Below are 20,853 nucleotides of genomic sequence, written 5' to 3' on the forward strand. Positions count from 1 at the left end.
TGAATAAAGATTAAATTTGTTCATTTTGAAACTTAAGGAAGTATGCTCTGCACTTGCCTTCTAGCAAGGATCCTGTGCATCAGAAAACCTTTTGATAATTTCTTATCTGGTTTGGTACCCTGTTCTAGACCAAAGGAAAGTCTGTTTTGGGTTATATAGCCCGAGAAAGAAAATGTTTTAAAAGGTTTTTTGGTTCTCCATCTGAGTATATCGACGGGAAACCGACGACGTAAATTCCAGAGGTGATCCTGAATAGGCACTAGTCTGGTCTGCACTGTCGGATAACAAGTCACGTACTTTATGGTATCAGACCTGATGGAGGTGGAGGATCTTGTGGTGGTTTGGGATCATAATGGTGGCAAGAAAGTGGAGGTTTTTTTTTTTGGGTTTCTTTTTCCTGGTGGTGACATAATCATCATCTTCTTCCCAATCATCCCAGCAGGGACAATTTGGGTCACACATGCCCGAACCAGGGACATCCCATAGGAAATGACCATTGTGCTTGGCTGGATAAACAGGGTAACCTTCAGAATTGAACCCTGTAATGGGCAAATCTTCTTGGGCTGTCTGAACAGCTGTGATCATTGAAGAATAAGTAAAGGAGAGTCGAGGAGGCTCTTGTGGAGCACTTGGAGGTGGTTTAAAAGTCATTCGGACTGTTCCATCTTGGCGTCTTTCGAACATGCTTTCAGAGGTCTGAATTGGAGCTGTATTGTTATGGAATTGTTCATAGTTGGAGATCCATTCAAGAGGCATAAGCTTGATGAGCTCATGACGGGGAATTTGTCGTGGGATCTGGATTATGGTTGGGATCTGGTCAGATTCAGCTAAGACCATGAGAGTATCAGAATGATGTTCAGGAGTGGGTAAATCTAAGGCATGATTTTGAAGCCTATAGACCAATTGGTGGTGTAAGGTGGCAATTTTGGCAGAAGAAATTTGTTCAGTACCTTGTATCTGAACTTGGACTTTCAATGTTGTGGGCAAATTGGGGTCTTGAAGGGAAAGATTAAAGTTGGGATAGAAGGTGAGTAAAACACTACCGGCATGGAGAGTTGTGAGGACAGTGCCAATAACAGCATCTTGGTACTGTTTAAACCGGGTATCAAGCATAGCAAGGCGTGCTGTAACCGGTAATCCTTTTCTCCCGTGAAGGGTAAGGATTAATCTGATGCCTCCAAGATGGAGGTGAGTGTAGCCTTCTCTTTTCCAGTTGGAAAGCAACTCGGAGGGAATCTCCAGAGTGACATATTGCTCAGCAGAGGTGGCTTGAAGAGCACACTGATCCAGGCGGGAGGACTGGATATATTCTTTAGGTTGAGGGCGTCTGGTAGAGATAAGGGTGCGGATACTGCGAGTAAAGGAGCTAGGTCATTTGTACAACTGATAAGGGCTAATAAGAGGATAGGAAGACTCACTGATTTGGGCTGATTCAGGGATATATGAGTATTCTACAAGGTTTTCAATCTTATGGGTGGTATGAGAAGTGCAAGAGCGAGGCAAAGAAAGAGTAGAGGAGAGAGTAACAGGAGGGGAAGATGAAGTGGAAGCCATGAATGAGAAGTTCTCTCTGCGCCTGAAGTCTAAAGATCAAGGCAAGAATAAAGACATAAATTATACCACTTTAGAAAAATGAGAGGGACGGTAGCTCTGATACCATAAAGAATATATCCAGTCCTCCCGCCTGGATCAGTGTGCTCTTCAAGCCACCTCTGCTGAGCAATATGTCACTCTGGAGATTCCCTCCGAGTTGCTTTCCAACTGGAAAAGAGAAGGCTACACTCACCTCCATCTTGGAGGCATCAGATTAATCCTTACCCTTCACGGGAGAAAAGGATTACCGGTTACAGCACGCCTTGCTATGCTTGATACCCAGTTTAAATAGTACCAAGATGCTCTGATACCCTTTTACCAAGTTACTCCAACAGTTTTTCTAAATCATTCAAGCACATGGAATTATGATCTCTGACAAGCAAAGTACGATTGCAACAACCTCTGTTGACTTTCTTGGCGTGAAAATCCAAGATGGCCATTATCAGCCTGGACCCCACATTGCACAAGAGTTACCCCACTTTCCCGAAAGTAACTTTACCAAAAAATAAGTCCAACAATTTCTTGGAATCATCAATTACATCCGTGATTTCCTGCCACATGTCAATCACCATACAAGCAAGTTGTCTGCACTTCTCAAAAAGAATCCACCATCCTGGTAAGATATCCACACAGATGCTGTAAAGCAATTAAAGTAGATTACTCAGAATCCGCCACCTCTAAAGCTAATTATAGACGGCAAAAGAATCCTACAAACAGACGCAAGTGATGAGTCATGGGGGGCCATTCTCATTCTCCTTAAAGGTTTTGGAGAGCTTTGGATGCTTACAGTGAGGACCATGGCAAGGTGGATAAGGGCAATCTCTTCGGTATCCCGGCTTGAGGGGTGATGACTGGCACTTGGGACTAGTTAAGGACTGATTCAAAAGGCTTTGGTGGTTCAAGGTGGCCAGATGAGGTTATTGCTGAAGAGATAAAGGGTTTAGACACAACATTTCGCTGGGAATCTGTGTGAGTTTCTAAAGGAAGTGGATTTTGCGCGATTTGCTTGAGGGTAGTGACAGCAGTTGTGTGGTCAGCATTCCACTCTGGGGGCTTCTTTTTCAATGCAAGTGGACAATTTCCTGATGCACAAAAGCATTATCACACAGTCTACAAAGAAATCTTAGCCGTGAAAAATGGTATCAAGAAATTTGAATTCCATTTGATTGGTCATAAATTCTTGATCAGACTAGATAATTCAGCTTTTCCCAATATCTTGAACTTTAAGTAGAAGGTTGTTCCCGAAAAAACCTTACTTCAGCTTAAAGAATGGTTTTCAAGATATGATTACCATGTCCAACATATAAAAGGTGATCATAACCTCATCCTAGACTTACTATCCAGATCTCCAAAACCAAAACCTTCCCAGTTCTCCTGTATCACTTCTCATATTTCCTTCCCGATCATTGCCATGGCTAGTTCACTCCTTAAAATAGCTCTCACCCATAAGTCTTTCCCATTCAACATGACTTTCCAATCACCTCACTCGATTCAAGACTTCGCCAGAAAATTCCTCTTTCGATTTTTTATGAACATATACATGATGAGTCAAGTGTTGAGTGCTAGAAAATGTATATTTATAAAGGAGAAAATCGTCATTTTACACTACAAGTTTTACTAACACCTTTACTTTTATGAATTTAACCTTCTTTTGATTTAATTCTGTGTGTTTTATTTTAATTAAGTATTTTATGTATTTTAGGGGCATCGTAGTCATTTCACAATAAACGAGAGATCAGATGGCAAAACAGACATCATTTTTGAACTCAGGACGGTCGAAAACCTTAGGAGGAGCATAAAAGGAAAAATGGCACTATTCACATGTACGGTACTGTATACGTTACTGTTCACGGCATTGTTCACATAGACGGATCGATGATGTGGCATTGACTGATGAGGTATCACGATCCTGTTGGACTAAAATTCTTATGCACTGTTGATTGATGACGTGGCAGCATATCAGTGGACCAAAAATCTCGCGTACGGTACATGCATTACACAGGATTATTTTCAACCAAATCGGGTCACTGTTCACCCGGGTCAAACCGTGTTACTGTTCACCCGCGTGGTCAAACCGCGTACTGTTCACGCGTACTGTTGACTGATGACGTGGCGAAATCCTGAGAGTCCAAACTGTTTTTAATCCGATGGCCACAATTTACTCAATGTATCTATAAAAAGGGGGCCTCCCCCCCTAATTTGATATCTCTGAATCCATTTTTAGACTCCATTTTCTGTAATTCTCTCTCCATCTTGTATTTTCTTCGTATTTTAATAAATTCCCATTTTGCCCCTAGTTCAATTATGAGTAGCTAATTTTCTTTCAAGCTTGGGTTGACGGTGAAGTCTCAACATGTGTCATGGGCTTAATTTGGTAAATTTATTTTCTCTTCCCCTTTAATTTTTGTGGATGTTTTGACTTCTCGTCGACAAATAATACTAATCTTGTCTAGTACCGCCTTGGTTTCACCGGCCCCCTAGTACAAGGTTATTATTATTTGGCATGATAAGCCCTTAGCACCATATTGATTAGAGTGTGGTTCATGAGGTGTAGATTCCCCCCTCATGATTTAATTGGCATTAATAAGGATTATTTAGCCCATGATGCATGTTGATACGGATCCAGATACCCAAGTACGTCATTTCAATATAATTCTCTTCAATTTATTCTCGCCATTTCAATTCTAATTTTAGAATTTATTTTCGCCATTTTAATTTAAGTTTTAGGATATTCCAAATCATTTCCACCACAAATCCAATCACCCATTTACAAAATTAATTCTACACACAATTAAAATCCACCTCCTTGTGGGATCGACACTCGTCACCATTGATCTATACTACAATAGATTCGTGCGCTTGCGAGTACATTAAAATTTGCACAACAAGTTTTTGGCGCTGTTGCCGGGGAGGTAAGTAATTTTAATTCATAGAATTAATTTTTGTGAATAATTTCTTTTAATTGTCTTCTTGTAATTTTTTTTTATTAAAAAAAAAGAAAACAAAAAAGAGTGAATTTACATTTTGAGCTAAGAATTTTTTTTTATTTTCTCTCTTCTTTAAAATTCTGTAATTTAATTTTCAATTTATTTTTTTTTGTATTTTTTTTATCTTATTAATTTATTTTTAGTTAATTTATTTCACGTATTTGTTTTTGTGTATTTTTATAGAAAGGTTGTAATAGCGCAATAAGGTTAGTATCGTAATTTCTCCCTCTTCTTTATTTTTATTTGTTTTGTTCCCATCTTTATTTTTATTTTATTTGTTTTGCATGCATGGTTGTAGGTCATTATTACCTAATCTTGAACCTATAGACCTTGAATTAGAAAAAACACTTTGCACACACAGGCACGTTAAAAATAAAATGGATTTACAAGCACCACAGGAGAGGCCATTTAAGGATTATTTCAGTCCTTTAGTAAATTTTAGCACATCATGCATAAGATACCCAAATGTAGCTGCTAGGAGCTTTGAACTAAAACCTAGTGTGCTAAATTGTCTCCCCACATTCTATGGCTTAGAAATGAGGACCCATATAATCATCTGAATGATTTTCATGCTATTTGTCAAACTTTTAAATATGAGAATTTTTCAGATGATGATGTTAAACTCAGATTATTCCCATTTTCTTTAAAAGATAGAGCTCGTTCATGGTTAAATACTTTACCTGCTAATAGCATTTCATCATGGGAACAAATGATAACGAAATTTTTGAATAAATATTTCCCATTGCATAAAACCAACGCTATTCGCAGGAAAATCTCGGAGTTTACCCAGAGAGACGACGAGCAGTTTTTTGAAACGTGGGAGCGATTCAATGGGCTACTCTTGAAGTGTCCACATCATGGGTATGAGAAATGACACCAATGCCAATACTTTTTGGAGGGATTATTGCCGAATGTGCAAGAATGGCTAATGGCAACAAGTGGAGGAGAGCTAATGTCAAAACGTACATAAGAGATTTGGGAATTCTTTCAGCGACAAGCGGATAATTCCCAACAACGGAGTCGATCACTCAGGAATACTAGAAGAATTAAGGGAGTAAATGAGGTTCACATTGGCGAGTCAACTTCGGGAATCAAAGAAGTCAAGGAGATGGTTGAAGGTCTTGCTCGACAAATAGCATCATTATCGACTACTAAATCAACAGAACCATATGACCATGACTCATACTCAGATCAAGCCAATGCCATAGGTGTAATGAGAAAACCATCTAATTACAACCCATACTCCAACACATATAACCCTAGATGGAGAGACCACCCCAATTTTTCATGGTCTCAAGGACTCCAACATAATGGACCAGCAGCTCCAGCTCCACCAATGCAACCAATTCCTCAAAATCCTCAAGCCTCTCAGCCCCTATTTAGACCATTCAATCAGAACCAGAACTACACTCAGCCCAGACCATGGGAGGATTCATTCCAGAATCTTAAGAATCTTACTCACTCCACGATTGAGCAATAGAACCGCACCATTGATGGACTACGAAATGAGTTGAGAGCGGGCTTCAATTCACAAGCCCAATCAGTTTCAAGCCTCGAGAAAATGGTGGGACAACTTGCTTCTTCAGTTCAGACCTTGGCAATGACTGTTGAGAAAGGCAAGTTTCCAAGTCAACCAGTGCCTAACCCTAAAGGAGTGCATGAAGCAAGTACCAGTTCACCACAGCAGCATGGAGAAGTCAAAGTCGTCCTGACCTTGCGAAAAGGAAAAGAAGTCGACAACAAAGTGGAGATGCCGGCGACAAAAGAAAATCAAATTGTACCTGTGAATGTTGAGGACTCATCACCGGAGGAGAAAGAAGAAACCAACCCACAAGAATATGTTCCCAAGGCTCCATTTCCTCAGAGGTTAGCTAAAGGAAAAAAGGAAAAATCTACAGGTGAGATTCTTGAAATCTTCAAACAGATAAGTGTTAACATCCCTTTACTTAATGCTATAAAGCAAGTTCCATCTTATGCCAAGTTTCTTAAAGACCTGTGTACTAAAAAGAGAAACATGCATGTTCAAAAGAAGGCATTTTTAACAGAAAACGTTAGTTCTATACTCCAACATAAAATTCCTTTAAAATGCAAAGACCCAAGCTCCCCCACTATCTCATGTAGTATAGGGAACCACACAATTGAGAATGCTTTGTTGGATTTAGGAGCTAGTGTAAATTTGTTGCCTTATTCAGTATTCGTTAAACTTGGACTGGGAGAATTACACCCAACTCCAGTGGTGTTACAGCTTGCAGATCAGTCCACGAAAATACCTCGTGGTATTGTGGAGGACGTGTTTATCCAAGTAGACAAGTTTTATTTTTCTATTGATTTCATTGTAATTGACACTCAACCAATACAGGATTCAAGGAAGCACATCCCCATTATTCTAGGCCGACCTTTCTTGGCAACTGCGGATGCTCACATTCAATGCAGGACTGGAAATATGCAGTTGTCCTTTGGCAACATGACTATGGAGCTGAACATCTTCAACATTGCCAAACAACCTCACAATGCAGATGATGGAATTGTTGATGTGGATTTAATTGAAACAATAGTTGATAACACTTTTCTTTCAAACCTTAGTGATGATCCTTTACAAACATGTTTAACTCACTTTGGTTTTGATTTTGATATTAACAGATCGGCTGATGAGGTCAACGCCCTGCTTGACTTAGCACCATCCATGGACACTAATAAATGGAAGTCAAGAGTTGAATAACTAGCACCATCAGAGAAGAAACTCATCCCATCATCAGAATCACCACCGAAACTCGAGCTCAAACCATTGCCCAACACTTTGGAATATGCATTTTTGGGAGAAGAAAGTACTCTGCCGGTAATCATCTCATCATCCCTAAATAACGAACAAAAAGGTAAGTTGTTGGATGTTTTGAAAGAGTACAAAGGGGCATTAGGATGGACCATAGCAGACATAAAAGGTATAAACCTAGTAGACTGCATGCATTACATTCTCCTTGATGAAAATGCTAAATCTACTAGGGAAATGCAACGTCGGTTAAATCCTAATATGAAAGAAGTTGTTAGAACAGAAGTCCTTAAATTATTAGACGCAGGTATCATTTACCCCATTTTTAATAGTTCATGGGTCAGTCTTGTGTAAGTTGTCCCCAAAAAGTCAGGAGTCACTGTAGTTACCAATGCCGATAATGAATTGATACCCACTAGAGTAACTACAGGATGGCGTGTATGCATTGATTATAGAAAGTTGAATTCTGTCACACGTAAAGACCATTTTCCTTTACCATTTATTGATCAAATGCTTGATAGATTAGCAGGCCATGAATTTTATTGCTTTCTAGATGGCTACTCAGGATACAATCAGATCCCCATAGCACCAAAAGATCAAGAGAAAACTACTTTCACTTGTCCTTTTGGCACTTTTGCATATAGGAGGATGCCATTTGGATTATGTAATGCACCTGCTACATTTCAACGATGCATGTTGAGCATTTTTTCTGATATGGTTGAATGATTCCTTGAAGTCTTTATGGATGATTTTTCTGTCTTTGGTGACTCGTTTGATCAATGTTTACATCATCTAACACTAGTTCTGCAGAGATGTATCGAAAAGAACTTGGTCTTAAATTGGGAGAAGTGCCATTTTATGGTAAAACAAGGTATTGTTCTCGGTCACATCATTTCGAGCAAAGGTATTGAGGTTGACAAAGCCAAGGTGGATCTCATTTCTAATCTTCCTCCACCTAAAACAGTCAGAGAAGTAAGATCTTTCCTTGGGCATGCTGGTTTCTATAGACGTTTCATTAAAGATTTTAGCAAAGTTTCTAGACCCTTATGCAATTTACTTGTTAAGGATGTACCTTTTATCTTTAATGATTCATGTCTTGTGGCTTTTGAAAAATTAAAACAGTTGTTGACATCATCACCCATCATTCAGGCCCCGAACTGGAGCTTACCATTTGAACTCATGTGTGATGCATCTGATTATGCAGTAGGAGCAGTATTAGGACAAAGAGTTGATCGAATTTCCCATGTTATTTATTATGCTAGTATGACATTGAATTATGCACAGTTGAACTATTCAACTACTGAAAAAGAAATGCTAGCAGTAGTGCTTGCATTGGAAAAATTGTTAACATATATGTTTCCATAATGTTGATTTTGATGATAACAAACAAGATTAAAAATGATTAATTTTTTAAGCTCAAATTATTTTTTATATATTTTAAATAAATCATTATTTTCACATTGTAAATGTTTTATATTTAATGGAAAAATGATTTTATGAAAAATGATTGTTTAAATACATACAACGTTTGTCATCATCAAAAAGGGGGAGATTGTTAGCCTAAAGGGCTATACATAATGTAGTTTTGATGATAACAAACATATGTATTGAGTGATTTAATAAATATTGTATTTCACATTTTCACTAGTTTTTGAAGGATAATATTTATGCAAGTGAAATCAAGATTGAAGACACTCAACGGACAACGGCGACATCAAGAATATTGTTTAAAGCTCAACAAACAAATTAGTGAGATAAATTCTTGTAAAGCCGGTATGATTTAATTAATGTTTGATTTAGCATTTGAGAAGCTCAAGAAATTAATTTAATTAAATACTTTTCATAAACTAAAAGTTTTTTTTTTTATAAAGAAAAGTATTTTGTGAATTTAAGTAATTTGGACTTAATTGTTAAGATTTGAAATCTTTGATTTTAATAAGAATTAAATTTCGGAGTTGGACGTTTTTACAAACATTTAAAATGTTTTGGGCCATACCATAATTTATGAATATTTTGGACTAAAGTGAAAGGTTTTGAGAACTTTGAAAAATATAGGTATTATGTTGAAAAGGACCTTTGAGCGAAACAATAAAAACTTTGGGGCCATATCATAATTTCAGAAAGTTTGGGAAAGATAACTAATTAACTATTCTTGGGAAGTTCTGAAATTGGACCTATTTGAAAAGTTTCATAACGTTTTGGGCCATACTATAGTTTTATAAAGTTTTGGGGTCAAACTGTAATTTTAGAAAATAGTTCACTGTAGCAGTTACTGTAGCAAGCGGAATTCCGGATTCTGACAAACGGAAGTCCGAATGTTAGGCAGCATCTATCCGAATTGAAAGCGGAAATCCGGATCCTGACAAACGGAAATCCGGTTGTTGGGCAGTAAGCTACTGAGCGTAAGCGGAAATCCGGATGTGACAAAGCGGAAATCCGGATGTTCAAAAATTCAAATTTGTGGCTGTAACGGTAACATTAAGCGGAATTCCAGATGTCCATAACCGGTAATCCGGTTACGACCAAAATGTGCATAACGGCTAGTTTTTGAGTTCAAACTATATAAACTCAAAACCAATTCATTTTTTAAAAATCCAAGCAAGCAAGAACAAGTGCACACAACATATATTGAGCTTCAACTTCGTGAATCATCATTCATTAAATCATCTTTGTTCTTCAATTTGTATATCCACTCTTAAAGAGAGATTGATTGTTGTATTTTTCATTTCACATCAAATTGTGAGAGTACAAGTGTGAGAAACACTTGGGGTGAAGAGATTGGAGATATAATCTCTTGTTGTAAAGGTTCATTGACACCTTGAAGTCAATTGTAATCGTTTGAAGCCTTGGAAAGACTTGGATAGTGAAATCCTCAAGCCCGGTGTGCTTGGAGGCGTGGACGTAGGCGGGGATTGCCGAACCACGTAAAAATCCTTGAGTTTGCTTTCTCTTCCCTTGCTATTTAATTATTGTACTTTGATTGAACTTATTGCTTTCAATTTTTATTAAGACATTAGATTGCTTGTTGTGTGGATTTGCTAGGATAATTTTTAAAATTCCAATTCACCCCCCCTCTTGGGTTGCACACTTATATTTCATTTGGTATCAGAGCTGGGTGCTCTTGTGTAGATTTAACCGTCTAGAGTTAAAGATTAATAGCAACCCAAATTAGTTCAACTTTTATGGAAGGCCAATCCACCACTAGACCTCCATTTTTTGATGGTAATGACTATCCTTATTGGAAAACTAGGATGAGAGTATTTTTACAAGCCTTAGATTATGAACTATGGGAAATAGTTTGTGATGGTTCATTCATTCCTAGGAAGAATGTTTTAAGTGAATTGGATAAGAAAAATATGTCTTTAAATTCCAAGGCTATGAATGCTTTATTTTGTGCCTTAGATAAAAAGGAATTTCATAGAGTTTCAAATTGTTCTAATGCTTATGAAATTTGGAGAAAACTTGAAATTGTGTATGAGGAGACTACAAGCAAGGAGGAATTTCATGAAGTGTCGAATTTGGCACTTATGGCAATTGGAGATGAATCGGATGATGAACTTGATGAGGTAAATGATCTTCCTACCTATGATGAATTACATGATGCTTTTAAAGAATTGCATGATGAGTGGATGAAACTTGGTAAAAAGAATACATGTCTTAAAAAGAAAATGGTAGAGCTCACAAATGAAAATGAAACTCTAAGTGCAAAGATTAGTTGCCTAGAATTAGAAAATAAAACATTGCATGATAGAGTTGCATTATCAAATGAGAAACCTAGCACTTCACACAAGCATCTAGAATCACATGTAAATGACTTGAAAAATGAAAAAGATGCCTTGCAAAAATCCAATGTTTCATTAAATGAAAAGATCAAAGAATTGGAATTAGATAATGAAATGTTACATGATAGAATTGCATCATTCACATGTAAACAAAGTACTTCATATGAGCATGAGAAATCACATGTTGATGAATTAATAAATGAAAATGAAACGCTTAAGAAAAGGAGCAATGAGTTGAATGAGATTGTTTTGAAATTCACAAATGGGCAAAAGATGTTGGATAACATGCTTAATTCACAAAAATGTGTGTTTGATAAAGGAGGACTTGGGTATAAGCCTTACTTGAAACAAAAATATTATAAGAATTATTTTGTTAAGGCTATCTCCACAAATGATCAAATTGTATGTCATTATTGCAATCAAAATGGTCATATGAAGAATAGATGTCCAATTAAAAGAAATGTGTATTATGGAGTCAAATGTATTTGGGTTCCAAAAGGAACTAAATCTAACATTCAAGGACCCAAGAGTATTTGGGTACCAAAGGGTACAACTTGAATTTGTTTTGTAGGTACCACAAACAAGGAATGGTGGCGAGTTCCTTGATGAAGCTTGTGAGGATAATCATTTGAGCATGATCTAGGAGAAAAAGATGAGGCAAGATGATTTAATTGTTTTGGTAACAATTCTTGCCATATTAATTTTGTTGAATGAATCATGATAAATGAAATTGCGAAAGTATGCTTGTATGTTTACATGATGGAATTATCATTGTGTATGATATTGAGTGATTTATCATGATGCCTTTGTTTGATTTTGATGATTGTATAGTCTATGATTTCATCTTCTTAATTGTCTATCATCATTGTCCATCTCTTATATATGTGTGAATTCATATGCCATTAATTGTGTTATATCATCATTCACTTATAAAATTGACATCATTGTTTGATACGATTTTATATGTTTGGTCTTGTATGCATTTATGTCTCATGTATTAAATGGCTTATTGAAAAGTTTTAAATCTCAAAATTATTTAAAATTAATCAATTTTAAAAGCCAAAAATGAAATGGTATATGTAGTACAAGTATAAGAGCTAGCAAATATTCCTTTTCCACTCATCCGGAAAACCGGATTTGCTAAGCCTCCTCTCTGCCTCAAAACCGGATAACCGGTTCTTAAAATCCGGAAAGCCGAATTCAAGAGGCAACTTTCTGCCTCAAACCGGACTACCGGTTATCAAAACCGGAAAGCCGGTTTCGCGTGGAACATTGCTGGAACCAACCGGAATTCCGGCTCAGCTCATCCGGCAATCCGTTTTCAATGTTTCAAGCTTCTGGTCACAACCGGAATTCCGGTTAGTGCAAACCGGAAATCCGGTTTCGGGGGTTATTTCACACTGTTCTTCCTCCTTCTTCATTCGGCATTCCGGTTCTTGCTCTCTCTCTAAAAACCGGTTCCTCTCTCTCATTTTTCATTCCAAAATCCATCATTATCATTCAATCCAAATTGATTCTTATAAATTATTCCCCATCCATTCTTGTGTCTAAAATCATTCTTGTGTCTAAAATCATTTTAATTGATTCAAACTTACTCATTTTACTCAATAGCTTGAAAAATTCGAATTTGTGCATATTGAGTATTTCAAATTACCACTTCCATAGTGTGCTCTCCTTACGGATTTTACCATAGTTTTCTATTATATTATGCACTTACATTTTCATATGCATTGTTGCTTTCATTGTGGATTGATGATGATTATTGGTTGATATTTGGATGTTTTATATTTGGATAATGTGTTTAACATTGAGTGCTTTATCATGATGCATGGTTATATATATAAGATGATAGCTTGTCAACTCATCATGATGGATTTGTTTTGATTTTAATGATTATTTAATGCCTAAGCATGACAAATAAGTGATATGCTTTATTTCTCAATCTTTGAATACTTACATATTTCATGATTGTGTGATGTATATGCATGATAGATGAGTTATATGTTATTTCTTGCATTAGAAGTGATCAAGGTGGATAATTCGAAAATCATGCATTTGAGATTTTTTTTGTAATGGTTTTACCATTGAGTATAAATTTTCATCACCTATAACTCCACAATAAAATGGAGAAATGATAGGTCTATTAAAAAAATTGGTTGAGACCACATTGATTAGACATCATCTCAATAATACTCTCTATGAGCTTTGGAAATATAGAAAACCCAACATTAGTTATTGCAAAGCTTTTGGATGCAAATGTTTTATTTTGAGCACAAAAGATAATCTTGGCAAATTTGATCCAAAATTTGATGTTGGTATTTTTCTTGGCTATTCAAACACAAGCAAAACTTATGGAGTGTATAACAAAAGAACTTTGATTGTGGAAGAATTCATACATGTTATATTTGATGAGTCTAATTCTTCCTATATGGAGAAAGTTGTTTTTGATGATAATGTAGATGAAGAGCTACAAGAAGATTATCAAATGATAGTCAAAAGAATGCACCACTTGAAAATCAAGAGGAGCAACATGAAGAAACAAATGCGAAGTAAAATGAAGGTACTTCTCAAATACTCCCCAAGGAGTGGAGGTATGTTTCTTCTCACCTTAAGAACTTAATTTTGAAAGATCCATCACAAGGTGTAACTACTATATCATCTCTTAAACATATATATGAGCATTTGTAATAATGGATTTGATCACTTGTTCTTTAACTCATCATTATGGCTTTTCTTAATAGTCATGTTGATTTTGATGATCTATATATTGGCATATGTTGATTTTGATGATTTATATATTGCCATTATGTACTTATGTTTTACTTAAGTTTTGATGATAAAGAATGTGCATTGATGAGTACATTATATTTGATGAAGCTTGATCTTATGCAATCTATGATTAGTGAATGTATGCATTTTTTGTACTTTATCGATGTATTGTTGAATATGTCTTACTTATTTTAAATGATATCGAAAAAGAGAGAATGATTTAATTTGTGTTATGAAAATATATGCATGTATCTAGGGGGAGCATGTATGCAGGGGGAGTTTTTGTTAAATAATTTTCAAATCATTTTTTAACTTGCATTGATAATTATGGAGCTTGAATATTTGATAATATGCATGCCAATTTGGTAAAGAAATCAAAACCTCTTTGCGAAGAAGAATTTTCAAAAATTCGGCATAAACTTGGAATGATTTGATTTCTTGATGATTTTGGTAATTGATGATTATATGTGTGTTGCTTGATAAATTGAAGGAGTTGTTGGTTTGTTATTATTGTTTAAGCTTATATGGAATTGTTTTTAATCATGTTGTGTATTTGAAGATTTGTTCATTTTTAAGGGGAGATAAATATGATATGTTTTTTAATAAAATCATTTTGGTTAAATTTTTAATTGGCCATATATTTAGGGGGAGTATATAATATGATTTTGGATAATATTCATTTTTGAATTTTTTTTATTGTCCAAAGGGGGAGACAAAATAATAGATCATTTCAATATTGTCAAAAGGAAGAGAATAATATACACTTTGAGATATAATATACACTTTGTGAAGAAGATGCCATGATTATAAAGCTCTGATACCACTCCGTTTTGCTTGAGACTTTTCAAACCAGTTTTCTTTGCTAGGTTATACAACCCTAAAACAGCTTTCCTTAGCTTAAAACGGGTACCAAACCAGATAAGAAAACAGCTAAAGACCGTCTCAAGTGTTCTGATACACAGGATCCTTCATACAAAGGCAAGTGTAGAGCATACTAACTTGGTTTTGAACAAACTCGTTTTTAAAATTTTCCTTATTCTTTTTCTTATCTATTTCAGAGCTCCATAGAACTTAAGAAAGAGGAGTTTAGAGAGACATGGATAATAGAACACTCAATATATTACTTTAAGGCTCACCTCTTCCTTAGTGAAAAACTAAGAGGAGGCTCCCTTATATAGGGATTACAACGGGAGAAAGCCAAATTTTGAAAAGTGAGACAGGACCCTCATCTTTTCAAAAAGCAAACAACTTTAATAAAGTAAAGTAGGGATAGGGACCCCTAACTTTATCTTTTACAGAAAAAGACAAGACATAAAAGCTACTTTAATAAAGTAAAGTAGGGATAGGGACCCCTAACTTTATCTTTTACAGAAAAAGACAAGACATAAAAGCTACTTTAATAAAGTAAAGTAGGGATAGGGACCCCTAACTTTATCTTTTACATAAAAAGACAAGACATAAAAGCTACTTTAATAAAGTAAAGTAGGGACAGGACCCCCTAACTTTATCTTTTACATAAAAGACAAGACATGCGGCGGAGATTACGGAGAGGATAGATTCATCCCGTAATCATCTGAGCTGGAGCTGGATTCAAATCTGCGGTAGTTGACGCAGCTTTTGTGGCAATTGGCTCCATGAGGTTCACAGAATAAGGTGCACTGTTCTAGATAAGTAGGGCCATCATACTGAGGACATCCTTTAGCATGGACAATCCCGGGAATGCAGAGAGATCTGCATTGTGATGGTGGATGAGTGATGATGGGCTCAGATTGTGAAATGACTCGTGATGACTGGCCTTGTTCTGGTGGAGTCTGAAACTCTTGGAGGAGTTGACTGAGCGGTAAAAAGTCATCTTCAGGATCCTGAGAATCCTGGTAGTAAATCTGTGGAGGAGTATCTGGACGTTCTTCTTTGATAATAATACCTTTGCTAGAACCAGAAGGATTAGGTACCATGAACATGTCATGACGAGGTCCAATAGAACTGGAGATGATGTCTTGTGGTGGTGGAGGAACATGATTTAAGGACAGGAGATGATTCATGAGAGCCTTTTTGAACATGGGGTCTTGATCCAGTGTGCTGGGATGAGGGGTTGTGTGGTAGTGGCTGATTTGTGGTTGAGCAAAGAAGGCGGCTGTCTCTGGGTGACGGAAATATGGTCGGTGAACTATGAACACGGATGTGAATTTTTCAGCTTCATGAGAAGGGATGGTGGAAAGATGATGGTTGTGACTATGCTGCTGAAGTTGGGATCTCCATTGAGGAATAGGAGAGAACCATTCTAACAGAGTCCATAACAGAGAAGTAGCCTTGGAAGGATTATTGAGGGTGTTGACTGTGTAGGCTAAGGGGATGATTAACTGAGTTGCATGGAGTGCAGTTAAGCACCAGAAATACCAGAGTTCATCGTCACTGATATCCCGGACAGAGGGGATGAAGAATCCGGTGAGGAAGAGATTCTCGGGATGAAAAGTGAGGAACTGATTGTGAGGGTTTTCTTCAAGGAAGAAAGCTTTCATGTAGTAGCGGAAAAGAAATTGTTTAGCAAACTCCTGAAGGCGGTGGAGGGAAGGAAAAGTTTGTACAGGCCGTGGGAAGGTCTTTTGGGTAAGAGCCTTAGAAGGCAGAGAGGTAGCAGTAGATCTAGTAGCCATGAAGGTCGGGAAGACTGGGGAAGTGTAGAAGATTGGAGAGGCAGGTGTCTGAATGCGAGATAGGAAATCTGGAATGAGGTTCTTTTGTCCTTTTATATGTGCAACATCAAATTCATATCGGGAAAACCATTCCTGCAACCGAAGTAACTGGCTGTTGGGAATCGTTTTACCTTTAAACTGGAGGACTTTAGGGAAAGAGGAATTATCCAATCTGATCAGGAATCTATGGCCAAGGAGGTGGTATTCGAACTTTTTGATGCCGTTTTTTACGGCAAGAATCTCCTTGTAGATCGTGTGATAGTGCTGCTGGGCTGGACTAAAATGTCCACTAGCATGTCCGATTAGATATTCCTTTTTGTCGATCTGTTCAAGCAACAGGGCTCCCCATGATGTGTCTGAATCATCAGTCTGTAGGATACGTTTGCCATCTGTCATGATCTTGAGTTGTGGTGGATTCTGGGCTATCTGCTTTAGCCGCTGGACAGCTGTAGTGTGACGGGAATCCCAAGAGATAGGATTCTTTTTTAGTAAAGCAGAAAGTATACTTGTCTGCTGGTCCACATGAGGCAGGAAATCGCGGATGTAGTTGATGATGCCAAGGAACTGTTGGACTTGTTTCTTTGTGAAATCCTTATCTGGAAAGTGGAGTAATTCTTGTGCAATGTGGGGTCCAGGCTGATAGAATCCATTCTTTATCTGCATACCGAGATATTCTACGGTATCTGTGGCAATTGTACTCTTTTTGTCGGAAAGCATAATACCGTAGTGAGCTATGATATCATGGAACTGTTGGAGTAAAACTTGATGCTCTTCTGGAGCAGATCGCTCACAGATCCTCTGCTGTTGAAACAAGGGTATGGTGAAGGAGGGGCTGGAAGATTTGGGTCATGGCTTTTTGGAAAATGGATGGTGCAGTTTTGAGACCAAAGGGAAGAACGGTCCATTGGTAATGGGCATTGGGAATACAGAATGCAGTTTTATAACGTTCAGCAGGGTCAATACCCAGCTGCCAAAACCCAGACTTTAAGTCAAACTTAGAAAATATTCTGGCATTTTGGAGGTAGGTAAAGATGGAATTTTTTCGAGGTAAAGGAAATTTATCATCCTGTAAAAACTGGTTTAAAGGCTGATAATCAATAACAAGACGCTTTTTACCCCGTAATGTTTCGGCACGTTTATTAACATAAAAGGCTTGGCAGGCCCACGGAGAAGTTGTGGGCTCAATGAGGCCTTGGGCGAGTAACTCTGCACATTCTGTTTGGGCTAACTGAAGCTCAGAAGGAGGCATACCCGGATGGGTTGCTTTGGTAGGATTAAGGTCTTCATTAAGCTTAAAAGGGAGCTTAACGAAATGGGCTGGATTTTTCCACAGAGGATGTGGATGGGCAAAGGCCAAATGATTTGGAGGACAAAACCTTAGTAACTGGGCCGAAATAGACTGATAATCAGGAGGGGACTGGGCCAAATGATAGAGTTTGAGCTGGTCTGTGTATGGTTGGAACATGGACTGGAATCTGAGACCAGTAGGAAGGACTTGAATCTTTTGGGCTTGGAATAGGATATCAAACCCAAGAAGAAGATCTTTGTCAGGTAGGCTAGACCCGATTACATGGGTCCAAACTGTGAGCTTTGGGAATAGCTGAATTCCAATTCTAGACTTGGTGCGGAGCTTTGTAGAAAACAATTTTCCACTAGCAGCACGGAAATGATTTTCATTTGAAATCCAGGTTTCAGGCGGCAAAATAGCAGGGTTTAAAATACTGCGCTGAGCGCCAGTGTCTATGAAGGCAATAGCAGGAATGGGCCGACTGTATTTGGATAACAGGATTTGGATTTTGACGGAAGGAATGGGTTGAACTGACAATTGAGTGGAGGATGAAGGTACTGACTGGATGTGGAAGACAGGGGAATAGTCTTCTGGTTCAGTAGATGAAGTTGAATCTGAATCTGAATCAGAAGTGCCAAGGGCAAAAACTGTATCCGGATCAGGACTTTCTTGTTCAGAGTATAAAAACTCAATTTGGTCAGTATCAGGAGAGAACTGATGTAAGGATTGAAGCTGTTGAACTAAGCGTTGAGACCGCTTAGGGTTCTTAGGGCATTCTTTAGCAAAATGTCCGAGCTTTTTGCAAATGAAGCATCTGCTCTTTGTTCTTCGTCGGTCAAGGATCTCAGAAGGTTGTCGTCTTCTGAAGTACCGAATCTTTTTGGGACGCCTAGGGAATGGGCGTGACTGTGGAGTTCTGGAAGATTTTCTGTGAAACCTGACTTTGTGGTGTTTCTTCGTGGAGGGACAAGTACAATGCTTAGAGTCTTTGCACTTGATTTCCAAGTAGGGTTTCTTGCAGGCGGTTTGGAATCCTTCTTTGTCTTTCATGAGGTTTCGGAAGAATTTCTTCTGATCACAGAGGTAATCAAGAGACACTAAAGCCAGCTGGAAGAGACGGCCAAGAGAAAGATTATTGATGTCGAGCTGGGCATTAGCAATCTGGCGACGGATTTCAGGTTGTAATTCTTCAGGCAAAGAAGACAAGAAGACATGCTTGAGGGTGTGGTCATTGATACCACCAATTTTATGGAACAGGGCAGACATGCGTTTGAAATGATAATGCAGGTCAGATCTCTGCATCGAGCAACATCTCATTTGGAGATATTCTTTACGAGCAGTGGCAAAGATAGCTGCAGGTTCTCCAAGAAACTGGGAATGAATGTCCATGAGAGCAGCAGAGACAGTAGGGTGCTGGAGATATAGTAATTGTCTGTATTGTCCGAGACTGTCAAACCAATCACGGAGAGAGCCAGTAAATCGGGAGACAAATTCTTTAAGAACTGTAGAGAGTTCTGCATCAGGTTTAACCATCTGTAGATCTAACCAGGCAGAGAGTTCCTGGAGACGTTCACGCCACCGAGCCGGTGGAAGATCATCAAAGGTAAACCATGGTCCAGCGCCAGGGGCAACTTTAGTTCGAATTCGTGGAGGAGGATTAGAGTTGTCTCCTTCATTTTCTCCTTCAACATCGGAAGGAATGTCAACATAGGGTTGGCCAGGTTCCCGAGGAGGGGGATCAGTAGTGGTAGACTCAGCATGATCCGCCATAAGAAGACGAGAAATATCAGTCAAGTGCTGTTGGGATTCATCGGAACTGAAACTATGGGGCTCAGAAGTCTCAGTGATAGAATCAAAGGTGTCGACTGAATCAGAGGGACTGGATTCTTCTGAGGAGCGGTGAAGCTGGTCAAGGTCTGGTGCAGTGATAAGGTAAGTCTCAGTAGGCTTCTTTTGTTCGGCTTTAGAAGGAGATTCCGGAAATGGAGGTAAGGCTGAGGTAGATGGAAGGTCAGGGAATACTGGTTCATGTATCTGAAGGGGTTTTTGGATAGCGTTTGAATACATAGGACGAACTGGAGGAGGGATAGACACTGTAGGAGGTGGAACAGGGGGTCGAGGAGGTCGAGGTTTAGGTTTTGCAGGTTGAGGGTTCAAGTGGTAGGTCATGGGAAAGACTTTCTCAGGAGTATAATCCCTTGGAGTAGTAGGGAAAAAGGACCCGAGAGGGTGATATGGTTCTGTGGGAAAATAGGATAGGGGAGCAGTATGAACTGCTTGACGCCGTTGGTTGTCAGCATCAATTCTGGCAATGTTGGTTGTCAGTATCAGAGCCTCTTCAAAACGCAAAATGATTTTGGTATAATTCCTTTTGAAAAATTCCTTATTCTGATTTAAGTTTGCTTCATCTCCAGAGAACTTAAGAGCTTTATAATCATGGCATCTTCTTCACAAACTCCAGTTCAATTATCTTCTTCCATGTCCCTTCCAAAAACTGTTACTAAGCATACTACGTCTAAGCTAGAGAGTCTTGTTGAGTATTCCTATATCCCAGCTTCTGTCCACGTAAATGAGTCTTCTCTTCCTCTTGTTAATCCTTACCAGTTGTATCAACGTCCTTCTCGTTTCACTCGTTCTATCCGTTCTCTTATTAGTACTTCCCGTTCTACTCCTAAAGAGTACATCCAGTCTTCGTCTCTTGATCAATGTTCCCTCCAATCTACTTCTGCTGAGCAGTATGTCACTTTAGAAATTTCCCCTGAGCTCATTTCCCACTGGAAACAGCAACGATATACTCACTTTCATCTCGGTGGTGTCCGCCTTATTCTCACCCTCCATGGGCGAAAAGGGCTTCCTGTCACAGCCCGTATTGCACTCCTTGACACCCGCTTCAAACAATATGAGCAGGCTACCATTGGTACTGTCCTCACTACCCTGCATGCTGGCAGTGTTGTTCTCACTGTCTATCCCAACT

The 20,853-nt window shown here is 38.2% G+C and overlaps 1 non-coding gene across 1 annotated transcript; it reads right to left on the reverse strand.

The window, feature by feature from the left end:
- Positions 1 to 5,340: 5,340 nt before the first annotated feature.
- Positions 5,341 to 5,444, reverse strand: LOC112101290. The gene has a single exon (XR_002907417.1). It is a non-coding gene; the product is annotated as a small nucleolar RNA R71 (small nucleolar RNA).
- Between the last annotated feature and the right edge of the window lie 15,409 nt (positions 5,445 to 20,853).

Source organism: Citrus clementina, unplaced genomic scaffold (genome assembly GCF_000493195.1).
Source record: "Citrus clementina cultivar Clemenules unplaced genomic scaffold, Citrus_clementina_v1.0 scaffold_2, whole genome shotgun sequence".
In the NCBI taxonomy this organism is placed as follows: Eukaryota; Viridiplantae; Streptophyta; class Magnoliopsida; order Sapindales; family Rutaceae; genus Citrus; species Citrus x clementina.